The sequence below is a fragment of the Panthera pardus genome, unplaced genomic scaffold (assembly GCF_024362965.1).
Source record: "Panthera pardus isolate Hobbes unplaced genomic scaffold, ASM2436296v1 HiC_scaffold_8, whole genome shotgun sequence".
NCBI lineage: Eukaryota > Metazoa > Chordata > Mammalia > Carnivora > Felidae > Panthera > Panthera pardus.
This window is the reverse complement of record NW_026527013.1, coordinates 118,187,342-118,196,821: the sequence shown is the minus strand read 5'-3', so window position 1 is coordinate 118,196,821 and position 9,480 is coordinate 118,187,342. Positions and strand designations below refer to the sequence as shown.

Genomic DNA, 9,480 nt, shown 5'->3' with positions numbered 1-9,480 from the left:
GCCCAGGGATGCCTGGTGGCTCAGTCATTAAACCTATGACTTTTGCTCAGGTGATGATCTCACGGTTCGTGAGTTCAAGTCCTGCACCGGGCTCTGTGCTACAGCTTGGAGCCTGGAGCCTGCTTCGGATTCTGCATCTCCCTCTCTCTCTGCCCCTCTCCCACTCACTCTCTGTCTCTTTCAAAAATAAACATTAAAAAAAAAAAGACTCAGAGCCCAAATGTGAGTCTTCCAAAGTTTAATTAATAAAGCAGTCATGCATGCTCTTCAGTTCCTTTCTTCTAGAAGACTGTCTTCTCATCAAATGTCGTTAAGGATGTTGTGGGGACCAGAGCTATCCTAAAGAAAGAGCAGGGCACACAGCATAAAATATACCCATGAACGCCTTGCTTGGTTTACACAGCTAGTCTTGAAACCATTCCTTGGAAGGTCTATGCAGCCTGCCTTCTCTTAGGATTTTTTTTTTTATATGGTTTTTAAAATATATAAATGCTTATCTATTTTGAGAGAGAGAGAACGTGCGTGCACAAGTGGGGGAGGGGCAGAGAGAGGGAGAGAATCCCAAGCAGGCCCTGCACTGTCAGCACAGAACCCAACGTGGGGCTCACAAACCGTGAAATCATGACCTGAGCCAAAGTCAAGAGTTGGATGCTTAATGATTGAGCCACCCCGGTGCCTCTCTCAGGATGTTTGAAATTCCAAAACACTGTTTTCAGTTATCTTTCATCCAAGCCACAGGGTGCTTAATCCAGGTATAAGATGACCTGACTGCTCAAACCAGTCTAGATTGAGGTGTACAGGGAGACAGTTACCCATCCACTCTCTTGTCTCTGATAGGTAGAACTTCAGGGAGTGCAGGTTGGGATCATCCTTGGGAATGGGGTGGACTGGAAAGGCTTAATTTATATTGAATATATTTTTAAGTAATGTGAACACCCAACATGGGGCTCTAACAACCCTGAGGTCAAGAGTCACATGCTTTACCAACTGAGTCAGCCACCCCTGGAAAGGCTTAAACTATACCAGTGTCCTTGCACATTATCTCTTATATTAAGCTCCAGGATAATCTCTGTCTCTTCTGAGCCAAGAATAAAATGGAATCTTCAAGGTCACTCAATTTGGAACTCTAAGGTAGAAAATAAAGATTTTGAAGAAAATAATTACGGGAGAGAATCAAAAGTTCTTGTCTTTTGACGTAGCTATTCACAGTTCAAGGTGACTTCACCAAACCATGGAGGAGTAAAACAGTTTACATGGAAAGGAGGGAGGTCTGCATTCAATTTTATATAATATAAAGAATGAGCATTTTCTTGGTATGTTGTTAGTGCACATACTAACCTAGCCTGATTAGTAAAAGGCAACACAGGGACATGGGTCCATCCCTTCTCTGGAGATCTACCCAGAATCTACCAGAGATAAATGAAGACTGTAAGAATAAGACAGCCATAGTCCAAGAGGGCTAAAAGTAATCCAAACAAATATGTCCCTTTTTCTGAAAGTAGGCAAGGTAAAAGACTTGGTTTCAGAACCCAGGCTGGAGAAACTTAGTTACTAGAACCAGGATATAAGGTCAGAGCCAGGTTACCATCAGGACTGACCTTACAATGGTGATGTCTCCAAAGCATTGAGAGTCTGGATAGGGGAAATTAACATCAGTTAAAGGGCGAAGAGGGCTGTTACCTGGGGAGAGAGCTGGGTAGCCCCTGACTGACAAGTCTGGAATGGGACGGACATTCTCTCACCTTATTCCTGATTGGTAGAATCCTAAAGGCATATAGCAGCACCTTGTTAAGAGCTCAAATCCGGTCTATATTAAGTTGCTTATTATTCTTTTAACATAATTGGCTAGGGCAGCAAAGTGCCTAAGCACATGTTTGTGTATATGCAAATGAGATGGAGAGCGAAAGAGAATGAATGTGTTTCCTTATCTTGTCAATAAATTACATTAATAGGATTAACAATAATCATGACCTAAAAACTGAAAAGGCAAGTTAGTGAGCTGCATCTGTCAGAACCTGTTGGCTCTGGTGGGTTCTGTGTCATATCTTTTTTTTTTTTTTTTTTTTTTAACTTTTATTTATTTTTGAGACAGAGAGAGACAGAGCATGAACGGGGGAGGGTCACAGAGAGAAGGAGACACAGAATCTGAAACAGGCTCCAGGCTCTGAGCTGTCAGCACAGAGCCCGATGCGGGGCTCGAACCCACGGACCGTGAGATCATGACCTGAGCCGAAGTCGGACGCTTAACCGAACGGGCCACCCAGGCGCCCTGATGTGTCATATCTTTTAAGGGTAAATGACCTCATATGAATTCCAGTGAGAAAATAGTGTTTTTCTGGCTGGCACCACACAACGATAAACTCATCCCCAGCAGCCCTAGATGATTCAAATGAAGAGAGGGATAAGAATTTAGAAAATGACAACAAACCTTCACTTCTGAAAATTCTCTTATTTTTGATTTGAGAGAGAGAGAGAGAGTGAGCAAGGGAGAGGGGCAGAGGAAGAGAGAGAGAGAGAGAGAGAGAGAGAGAGAGAGAGAGAGAGAATCCTAAGCAGGCTCCATGCTCAGTGTGGATCCCAATGCAGGACTCCATCCCACAACCCTGAGATCATGACCTGAGCTGAAATCAGGAGTTGGGACACCCAAATGACTGAGCCACCCAGGTTCCCTGCCCCCACTTCTGAAAATTCTTTAAAAAGCCCATACTAGATGACTTGAAAGACACAGGTTTAAAAAGTTTTAAATAGGTATTAGGCCACAAAATAAATTCAAGATTTCGGGGAGCCTGGGTGGCTCAGTCAGTTAAGCGTCTGACTCTTCATTTTCACACTGACAGCACGGAGCCTGCTTGAGATTCTCTCTCTCCCCCTTTGCCTCTCCCTCTTCTCTGCTCTCTCTCTATCTCTCTCAAAATAAATGAACTTAAAAAAATCAAGATTTCAATTGCTTCTTTTGTCTAGTCCACCTTATATATATATATATACATATATATATATATTTTTAGGTAATCTCTACACCCTGTGTGGGGCTCGAACTCATGACCCTGGGATCAAGAGTTGCACGCTCCACTGACTGAGCCAGCCAGGCACCTTTCCATTCTTATAATAGTACAAGTGTGTGCTTGGTGGCTTTGCAATCTGTCAACCTACTTTTCCTGGAATTCCCTTTGATGTGTTTCTGGCTGGGGTGGGTCACAAAAGAGATTCTTGTGTGAGATTTACAGGAGTGATACAGTAGTCACTTTGTAGCTCACATATATTGTTGCTTATCTTCTGGTTCACCTCCGTGGCATGTGGCAGCAGCCAGGCCAGAAAGCCAGAGAGGGCAAGTTGCTCGGTCTTCTGCCGGATCCTCCTTTCAGTTTTGACTCTTGAGTCAAATGTGTTTTTAATTCTGGAACAAAGGACTCCGGCTTCTGCAGGATGTCAGGGTCAGGGGCAGCAGAAGGTAGCTTTTGTTTCAGGCGGTCCCCGTGACCATGGCTTGTGCTTCTGCATTCCAGCTTGTCGTGAGTCTCCTCTATCTTCCCTTCGTGACTCCCTGCCTTGTGGACTTCAAGCTCCAGCCACGGATCCAAAAGTAACAGCCTTACAGAGACAGTTTAACCACATTCCCAAATTTTGTAGGGTCAAACCTCTGTGACAGATTTCTTCATATATCTCTTCTTATATCTTCATATATCTTCATATATCTCTTCATATATCTCTATCTCCATTCTGGTAGTTTCACTTCTCTGCTTGAACCCTGACAGAGATGGAGACAGTGAGAGTACAAAATGAAAAGGGGTCTTTTGACTTCCCAAAGACCATTGGCAGAAAGCTGGTTGAGCAAACTATGCAACTGAAAACATGGGTTACCTTTCATGGGCGAAGAAGGATGACTCAGAAGATAGAACCAAGACCCATAGAGATGTTATCCCAGGTGGGAATAGAATTGCTTTTAATCAAAGAACATTCGTTGGATTTTAGAATTGCTACGAACCAGTAATCACTGTATACTTCTTATTGTCCCTACCCCTTCTGAATAGGAACGTCTACAATGGTTATCTCTTTGTAGATAACCATCTCATTGTCTGTCTCACCATTGCGTGTTATATGGAGAGCAGGTAACTTGTCTTTTTACTTCATAGGTCTTTAAATTGAGAAAACTGTACTCAAGAAGCTGTGTTTAAGCAGCAGCATCCATACCCTGACTTGATTTAGATAATGAGATGCTGGATTTTGAGCTGCTGTTGTAATAGGATGAGACTTTATAGGTGGCTTTGGGAAGGAATGGGTATATTTCGCATGGGAGAGAAATGTGAATGACTGGGTGGGGGGAAGAGGGCTGACTGTGGTAGCTAGCTCTCAATACAGGCCCAGTGATTCTCCCCTCCTGGTATTCACAGCCTCGTATAGTCCCTTCCCTCTCTATAGCAGGTTTGGTCTGTGTCACCCATACGATATAGCAGCAGCAAAGTGATGCCACTTCTGAGATTAAGTGATAAAGACACTGCGGCTTCTGTCTTAGCTGTGCTATCTCTTGGATCACTTGCTCTGGGGGAAGCCCGTTGCCATGTCAAGAGGACATTTAAGCAGCCCGGGGAGAAGTCTATGGAGTGAGGAACTAAGGCCTCTTGCCAACAGCCAGAGAGGAATTGGAGGACTCCAGCCAACAGTCCCGTGGGTGAACTTCCTTGAAAGCTGATCCTCTAGCTATGGTCGAGTCTTCAGATGACTGCAACCAGGGCCACCCAGCTAAAATGTTCATGGATTCCTGACCGACAGACACTACTCGAGATACTAAGTGTTTAAAGCCAAGTTTTGTTATGCAGCAACAAGGAACTATAGAATGCCTAAGTATAAAATATAATTTTTTTCCCCACATGCCTATGAATGCCAAACTAAAGAAAGAGGAGAGGGGTAGAGAAAAAAAAGGTAAATTGTGTTTTAGCTCATTGTTTTTCTTCAGTGCTCCTTTAGATTCTTTTAATCCTAGGCCTATTGGCAAATATTTATTCAGCTAAATTTGAAAAACATCAGGAAAGGGGTCAGCTTTAGTTACAGGGATATATATATACACATATATATGTGTATAGTACACATATATATGTGTATATATATGTATATGTATATATATAGTATATATATATGTATATGTATATGTATAGTATATATGTATATGTACATGTATATATATATATATAGTATATATATATCCATATATACTCTTCATTGAACTGGAGGATTCCAGTTTGAGAAGACAAATATAAGATTTTCTAGTGTCTTCTTTGTGGAATGGTAGGGAAGCTGTTACTGCTCTAACAGGTTGAGATTTTAAATTTCATTTATTACTCTTTTGTTTTTTTTTTTTTTACCTAATGGGACTAGTTTAAAGAATGTAAAGTATGATTTGATTTCCTTCCTAGTTTTTGTTAAGGAAACATTTGGAAACAAGAGAAATAATATTTCTTCTGGCCTCTATTTATTTCTCTTCTGTCTTATAATCAATTTCAGTAAGTTTAACAATAAACAGTAAAAATGATAGAGTATACAAAGCATTGCCCAACTGAATCCATCACAAACCTGTGTCTGAGAATGGTTTCCTAAGTAGGGGAAATGTGTTTCACACAAAAAGTCCATTTTCTGTTATTGCCTTTTTTATTTGGACTACTAGATGCTATATATTTTAAGGCAATCTTAATAGTTTCCTGTCACTAACAAGAATGACTTGTCATAATGAGCAGTGTAGACACTGTCCATTTGATCCACTCCAGAAAACTGTCTATTTGATACAAGAGTAAATCACTTCAATTCCTTTGTGGGATGAGTGGAGTGTGAATAAATAAATGAGACACAAGAATAAAGAAAAAATGTGGTCAGTTCTATCAGAAGGAAACAAAGGATAGGAACATTTGGAGGCCTGGTTTAATAAAAAATGTGACAAGACAAAGAATTATATGTGATAACTGTAAAGGGAGGTAAGAATCCTCACTAATATAAAATGCCCAAGAAATAGTTTCTTTCTTCTTTAGGAAGGAAGATAATTTTGTAGTTTAAGAGTAATAATTCTCAATTCTTTGAAGCTGGAGGGCCTGTGTTGTAAAAAGACTATTTACTTTTACCTCCACCAAAAAGAATTCTAATTTTCAATATTCTTTTTTTTTAAATAAATTACATTTTATTTATTTATGTTCATTTATTTTGAGAGAGTACAAGTGGGGGAAGGGCAGAGAGAGGGAGAGAGAATCCCAAGCAGGCTCCACACTGCCAGCGCAGAGCCTGATGCAGGGTTTGAACCCATGAAACTGTGAGATCATGACCTGAGTGGAAATCAAGAGTTGGATGCTCAACTGACTGAGCCACCCAGGCGCCCCTCAGTACTCTTTCTATAATTCATCACATTACTAAATCTGAGTAGGAATTTCAGATTCCATTTTAGGGAGTCGGTTTGTTTTGGGTGTGTTTTATTATTATTATTATTTGTGTATTTTACTTCCATTATAAAGTTCTTGTCCTGTTTTTGTTTTTTAAAGTTTACTTATTTGTTTAGATAATCTCCACACCCAACGTGGGGCTTAAACTCATGACCCTGAGCTCAAAAGTCACACGCTCTTTTGACTGACCCAGCCAGGCACCCCTGTTTTTTGCTTTGTTTTGAGAGGACTTCAACATGTTCTAATTTTCCTTTTCCAATTAGTGTTTGTTGTACCTCTTACAGAACTGTACAAAAATGTCATAGTTAATTTTTTACTATTACTGTCTAGACTTTTTTTTGTATGAAATATTAACAGAGCCATTACTCTGTCAGATTTAAGGTTCCAAGTGGGGATGAAAGATATGTTATGACAAATTTTGTGCCATCTAGGAGCTGGAAAGTGATAAAAGTGATTCTCAACATCAAATCCCAGGATGTCTACAAAGCAGGAAAGAACATACAATGGGAAAAAAACGAGCGTCCTCAACAAATGATATTGGGAAAACTGGACGGCAAAATGCAGAAGAATGAAACTGGACCATTTTTTAAAGTTTATTTATTTTGAGAGAGAGAGAAAATTCAAGTTGGGGAGGGGCAGACAGAGAGGGGGAGAGAGAGAATCCCAAGCAGTCTCCACACCGTTAGCACAGAGCCCAATGCGAGTCTCAGACCCACAAACCATGAGATCATGACCTGAGCCGAAGTGAGATGCTCAACTGACTGAGCCACCCAGCTACCCGTGGACCACTTTCTTATACCATACACAAAAATAAATTCAAAATGGGTGAAAGATCTAAATGTTGAAAAAGGAAGCCATCAAAATACTAGAGAAGAACACAGGCAACAACCTCTTTGACCTCGGCCAGAGCAATTTCTTACTATCACCAGAGGCAAGGGAAACAAAGCAAACATGAACTAGGGGGACTTTATCAAGAAAAACCTCCTGCATAGTGAAGGAAACAATCAACAAAACTAAAAGGCAGCCTACAGAATGGGAGAAGATATTTGCAAGTGACATATCTGATAAGGGGTTAATATCCAAAATCTACAAAGAACTTATCAAACTCAACACCCAAAACACAAATAACCCAGGTAAGAAATGGGCAGAAGACACGAATAACACTTTTCCAAAGAAGATATCTAGATGGCTGACAGACACATCAAAAGATGCTCAACACTCATCATCAGGGAAATACAAATCAAAACCACGATGAGGTACCACCTCACACCTGTCAGAATGCTAAAATTAACAATACAAGAAACAACAGGTGTTGGCAAGAATGCGGGGAGAGGACAACCCTCTTGCACTGTTGGTGGGAATGCAAACTGGTGCAGCCACTCTGGAGAACAGTATGGAGGTTCCTCAAAAAACTAAAAATAGAACTACTCTATGATCCAGCAATTATACTAGTAGGTATTTACCCAAAGGATAAAAAAAATACAGATTGAAAGGGTAAACACACCCCAATGTTTATTGCAGCATTGTCAACAATAGCCAAACTACGGAAAGAACCTAAATGTCCATTGACTGATGAATGGATAAAGAAGATGTGGTACACACACACACCATGGAATATTACTCAGCCATCAAAAAGAATGATATCTTGCCATATGCAACCATGTGGATGGACCTAGAATGTATTATGCTAAGCGAAAGAAGACAATCAGGGAAAGACAAATACGATATGATTTCACTCAGATGTGAGATTTAAGAAACAAAACAGATGAACATATGGGAAGGGAGGAAAAGAAGAGAGGGAAACAAAACCACCAGAGACTCTTAAAAGAGAGAACAAACTAAAGGTTTATGGAGGGAGGTGGGTAGGAGATGGGCTAGACAGGTGATGGGTATTAAGGAGGACACTTACTGTGATGAGCACTGGGTGTTGTATGTAAGTGATGAATCACTGAATTCTCCTAAAACCAATATTGCACTGTATGCTAACTGAAATTTAAATTAAAAACAACAACAACAAAAAGCCCCAACAAATCTCAGGATGTCTAGAATCAGAACTACCTGGGGCTCATTTAAAATGCAAATAATCAGGTCCCACCCTAAGTAGACAGAATTAGAATCTCTGGGAGTGGACCTTGAGACTCTGTATTGTTAATAGTTCTGTCATTGTAATGCAAACTGAAATTTGAGGACTATTGATTTAGTGAGGGTTGGAGGGTAGAGGAATAAACAATTTACACTGTGATTGGAACCACAATACAGTGTTTACAATACAATAGTAGCATGAAGGAAAGAGTTTTGCCAGGGCAGTTCTCATATGAAGTATGTGTGTGTGTGGGGGGGGCATTAGGCATATATAAACACACACACATATTTGGTATATACATATATAGAGAATATACACCGTATACAGAATACACACACACACACACACACTTACTTTAAAGACACCAGAACGTGTCTTTGGGGCTTTAGAGAAAATTGTTACGATTTACAGATAGAAGACATGCAATAAGCATTTTGTTGACTAAACGATCAGGTTGGATTGAACACATTTTATAATTCCATTCTAATCACTAGCAATTTTCTTTTTGATGTTTACAGATGGGACAGTAGTATCGATGTCTATTTAGCTATATATATTTTTTAACTCAAAAGGCCAGTGACTAGAACTCCTCACTCTTCATTTGTACCGGGGGAAGTCGCCCCAACAATAAGAATCAGGCAGAAAAGTAATTTTAAGAGCCAATCGGATTGCTCTCTGGAGCAGTTCCAGACTGACCTCTCAGGGAACACTGGCGGAAGATGGGTCTTGGTTACCTCATTCAATCGGACAAAGAAAGCCATAATAGTTTAGGGAGGCTGAAAATTCCTGCCGGTTACTACGCGAGGTGTTAAACCTCGGCCGGGCTTACCGTTGGCCAGAGGTCCCTTAATCGGAAAACTTAGAGGTACTATGGACACCTTAATTTTCGGGATCCTGGAGAAACGGTCAGCAGTTGTGGGGGTACCAGTAACCAAAATGGCTGCAAGGCGCTTCAGGCTCCGGATCAGCTGATGCAGCGGG

The 9,480-nt window shown here is 40.6% G+C and overlaps 1 long non-coding RNA gene across 1 annotated transcript; it reads right to left on the bottom strand.

The window, feature by feature from the left end:
* Window positions 1-221: 221 nt before the first annotated feature.
* LOC109263866 (uncharacterized) lies at window positions 222-1,898 on the bottom strand. The gene is made up of 3 exons (XR_002078431.2): window positions 1,024-1,898; window positions 813-896; window positions 222-339 (listed from the first exon to the last, which is right to left on the bottom strand). It is a non-coding gene; the product is annotated as an uncharacterized LOC109263866 (long non-coding RNA).
* Between the last annotated feature and the right edge of the window lie 7,582 nt (window positions 1,899-9,480).